Here is a 4562-nt window from a genome sequence, read left to right as displayed (position 1 = left end):
AGTCGTATGAACTGCACGAGTCAGTCAACGAGTCGATCCAAATTCAACCATGAAATCTCAAAACTTCTTCAAGGGTTTTGTCCAGGGACATTACTAAGATGTATTAGGGCAAGAATAATCATCCAAAACAACATAATTGATGTCAAATCAAAACCCTAAAAATTCACTATAACTCAAAATCGGGTATTCTATGAAATTGACACCCTAGATCATCTAAAAATCATGCCTTTAACAGAATTAAGGAAGAAATTAAGTACCTTTTGTGATGGAAACCGAAAATCTTGAAGAAAGAGTGAAGAGGTTGATGAATGATTGAGAGAGAGCACAAATGGAGGCGCACGACGAGTGAAGGAGGGGGGGGGGGGAAACTGATTTCATTAGGGTTAAAAACCCTAGTTACCGGTTGTAAAAATAAATTTAAATTAATTTTTTTTTCTGTGAATAAAACAGACTCGTCGAGTCAGCGTCAGACTCGGCGAGTCTGGTCGCAATTTTAAACTCATCTGGTATCTGAATCGACTCGTCGAGTCATGGTCAGACTCGGCGAGTCTCTTGCAAACAATTCAAAAATTATATAATTGTACCATTCATTTAGAAAAGAAAATTCATTCCACCCCAAACTTAGTCCATACACACTCTCAAGCAGACATGTTTGATGATTGGAAGATTAAAATCCTAAAAACAAAAATCAAACAAAACTAAAACGAAAAAGATGAAAGAAAGCAAACTGTAATAACGGGTTGCCTCCCGCCAAGCGCTTCTTTTAAAGGAGTCATTAGTTGGACTCCTTCCCATCTTCGTCTCTTCATTTTCCTGCATTGGGAATGCACGCCTAACCTTTTGTGGTTTGTACTTCGTCTTGTAAGCTTGAATCTTCTTTTTATAAGTCCGCCTTAATTCTTCTCTCTTCTGTCTTATAGCATCATCCTCAGCTACTTGAAATTCCCTTCTCCTCTTTTTCATCTTCACCCCATTCTTTTGCACCTTCTCTTGCACTTCCTTTTCCTTAAACTTCATTACTTCATATTTGGTGAAAACTCGTGCTCTAGGTTTGGTAATGAATGGGTGATCAACATCATCTCTCCTATCCCTTGCCTTCTCCTCTTTTTCAAAGCTTGCCTCATCTTCAAGTGGGATATCTTCTTATTGAATTATTGTATCAAGACATGCTATATGAACGTGTTGAAATTCAACATCCATTTCTCCTTCTGCTGCTTGTTCTTCTAAAGAATGAGGGAAAATATTCATGTCCAGCTCATGCAGGGAACTAGCAACAAGCAGATCTAAGTCGTCTAAGTTGCCGGCAATCTTGACTGTACTCGTCGAGTCTGGGAAAGTAGCTCGGCGAGTGAGATCGCATTTCACACTTTCCACTGTGTTTTCCGAGTCGGCTCCTTTCAGCAGCTTTTCTATCTCCTCCAAGTCTTTGTCAAAATCTTCATTACCTCCAGAAGGTAGCAAAAACTTGCTTGGATCTTCTTCTTGCAAAAGTGCAAGTTCTTTTTGTAGTATCTCATCATCCAAATCGATGAATGAGATCTCTTCTTTTCTTTCCTCTTCTTGCTTGATCTCTGGTAAGGCTTTAAATATTGCTGACTCGTCTCCTACCCTCAACGTTAGTTTGGACTCACATACATCAATTAATGCACATGCAGTGTTTAAAAATGACCTCCCCAAAATAATCGGGATTTCGGGGTCTTCTTCCATATCAAGCACCACTAAGTCCACTGGAAATAGAAAATTATCTACTTTAATGAGGAGATCTTCACAAACACCTCTTGGTTGAATAGTTGTCTTGTCCGCCAAATGGGTCTTCATATTTACCAGAATTGGCTCCGGTAAATTCAGCTTCTTGAAGAAAGAGAAAGACATTAAATTGATATTTGCACCCGAATCGGTCAACGCTAGAGCGGCAAGTATATTCCCAAATATACAAGGAATTATGATACTCCCCAGATCGCCCTTCTTTTCTGGTAACTCACTCAATATTATCTCCGCGACTTCAGCTAAATCTTTTCTAGAAACAAAGAGGCCCTTTAGTAAGTTGAAGTACTTGGGCGTTTGAAGCATTGTTTCTACAAATGGAACGTTGACTTGAAGGGCTCGAAAATGCTCCATGAAAGCTCTATATGCTTCAACCTTTTCACCAGGCATTGCTCTGATTGGGAATGGTAAAGGAGGATTATATGGCTTTAAGGGAATAACAGTTTTGTCATTAGTGCATGTACTCGTCGAGTCCATTAGAGGGACTCGGCGAGTCTGGTCGGGTTTAGTTGGAGCTGACTATTTTGCCTTTTCTGTATTCACCTTGGAGATCCTCTGTGCAGGTGTGAAAATTTCTTCATAGCTGGAAGTCACAACAATCACATTCTCCATTCTCAGATTATTTTCGGTGTTACATGGAATTTGACCCGGCCTTCTTTCGTTCACTTGATGTGCAAGTTTCCCTAGCTGTTTCTCAATGTTGAGAATATATTCTTGTTGATTCCTTAACATATTTCTGGTCTCTTGTATTGCAGCATCGTGATCATTGTGTCTTTTTTCGGACACGACTATGAATCTAGAGAACAATTCTTCTAAATCGGCTTTCTTTTCAATTACTGGTTCTTCCTTTTGATAAAATCCCCTCTCTTTCTGCTTGTATTTCTCCTCTTTCGCCTTCTTGTATTCTTCATACGGGAGCCATTCCTTCTTCGGTTTCCGCCAATTCTCGTCGTATCGATTGCCGCTGGAGTAGAACACTTGAGCCTTATTGTTTCCATTTTCATCTAAGTCACAATCCTTTGTGAGATGAGGCCCTCTATAGTTCTCGCATCCAACTCGAATAGCATGGATTGTTTGATCCATTTTTGTCATTCTTCTATCTAAAATATCGAGCTTAGTCATCATCGCAACCATGCCATCATTTGCCGTGTTCACCACCCCCTGACTTACTTCATTTCTCGGATTGTCGTACTCTCTAGAATGTTTAGAGAATTCTTCAATTAATTTCTTGATCACTGGAGGTGGCTTCTTTGTAAGCGGGCCTTGTGAATCGAGCAACTGCCTTGTGGTGACATTGACTCCCTCATAGAAGATGGAGACCTCTTGTTGGCTATTAAGGTCATGGTGTGGGCAATTCCTAAGAAGACCTTTGTACCTTTCCCATGCTTCATAAAGAGACTCTCCGGGTTGTTGCTCGAAGTTGGCAATGGATTTGTTTAGCTTGGCTACTTTGGAAGGTGGACAAAAGTGGTCTATGAAATCTTCTTTCATCTTGGCCCATGTGGTGACCGATCCGGGAGGGAGTGACTTAAGCCAATCCTTTGCAGCACCCTTGAATGTGACTGGAAGCATGCGAAGTAGCTGGGTCTCGCGTGGCACATTTGGTACATTGAAGTAGTCAACCACATCATTTACTTCATCCAAGTGCTTGTAAGCATCTTCGTGGTCTTTTCCATAAAAGGGAATCTCCTTGAGTTGAGCTAGAATATGACCCTTAAGCTCAAATGTGACAGTTGCGAGAATTGCGGGTTACAAAAGTCCCGGGCCAGTGTCATCTCGCATCCTCTTCTTCCATTCCCCCATGGGGACTTCATCAATACTAGCCATAGTGATAGCTAATTCGTCCGCAAAATTGGATTCGATCTCGTATGCAGGTTCTTCTTCTTCCTCGGACTCGTACTCGATGTCTTCCTTAATCGGGTCTTCGATAACTAACGAGGCACTGGATGCTCCTAGGTTGCTGCCTTTCTTCTTTCTAAAAACGGACTTCAAATTCTTCAACGGTGAGTTCTTTAAAGAAGTGGTCTCTCCAACAGCTTTTCCCTTGCTCTTCTTTAGTGCGGATTCCGGGTCTTCAGGAGGAGGCACCAGAGGTGTATCATATCCTCGGGTCATGTAATAACTGCAACCAAACAAAAATAAAGACGTGTAAAGAGAACAAAAATAGAATAAAAAATAAAACTGTGAATAGCGATGCATTCGCCGAGTCGGCATGAGTGCACTCGGCGAGTTCAAGGCAAAAACAGAAAAAAAATTAATTACTTTTTAAAATGGATTTTTATTAAAAACTTTGACTAATTACTAAATTACCTAAGAATTAACTCTATGTAAGATAAATCTTACACAAAGGATCAATTAAACTAGAATTTAGTGCTAATTTAGAACCGTTCCCCGGTAACGGCGCCAGAAACTTGATGTGTGCGGAACAACTTAGTTTTAAACCTACTTTTAATTATAAAATGAACACACAAAGGCAGTGAACCTATCAATTATGGTATAGCTAAATAAGTAGGGTATCGAACACAGGGAACGGTAAAATAAAACTAAAAACTAATTCTATCTAATTTAATTAATAAGTAGGGGTTTTCTCTAGTTTTACAACACTAGAAACTTATTAACTATCACTTAATCTAAAAACTAGAAAAGCAAAGTATTAAATAGATTCAATAATGGGAAGGAACTTCTGTTTAGTTCAACTCAATTGATCCTATGGTTGATTTTATGGTAATAGTGCAATGGATTGACTCTATTGTTGGCTACCGACTCTAGTGATTAATTTCGCGTTCGCTACACTAATC

The 4562-nt window shown here is 39.8% G+C and overlaps 1 non-coding gene across 1 annotated transcript; it reads left to right on the top strand.

The window, feature by feature from the left end:
• Positions 1-3100: 3100 nt before the first annotated feature.
• Positions 3101-3207, top strand: LOC145080813 (small nucleolar RNA R71). Its single transcript, XR_013695396.1, has one exon. It is a non-coding gene; the product is annotated as a small nucleolar RNA R71 (small nucleolar RNA).
• The last annotated feature ends 1355 nt before the right edge of the window (positions 3208-4562 follow it).

This window comes from Lactuca serriola, chromosome 1 (genome assembly GCF_051521515.1).
Source record: "Lactuca serriola cultivar US96UC23 chromosome 1, Lser_US96UC23_V15, whole genome shotgun sequence".
Taxonomy (NCBI): Eukaryota; Viridiplantae; Streptophyta; class Magnoliopsida; order Asterales; family Asteraceae; genus Lactuca; species Lactuca serriola.
Note: the sequence above shows the minus strand (reverse complement) of the source record. Positions and strands in the feature narration are given on the sequence as shown.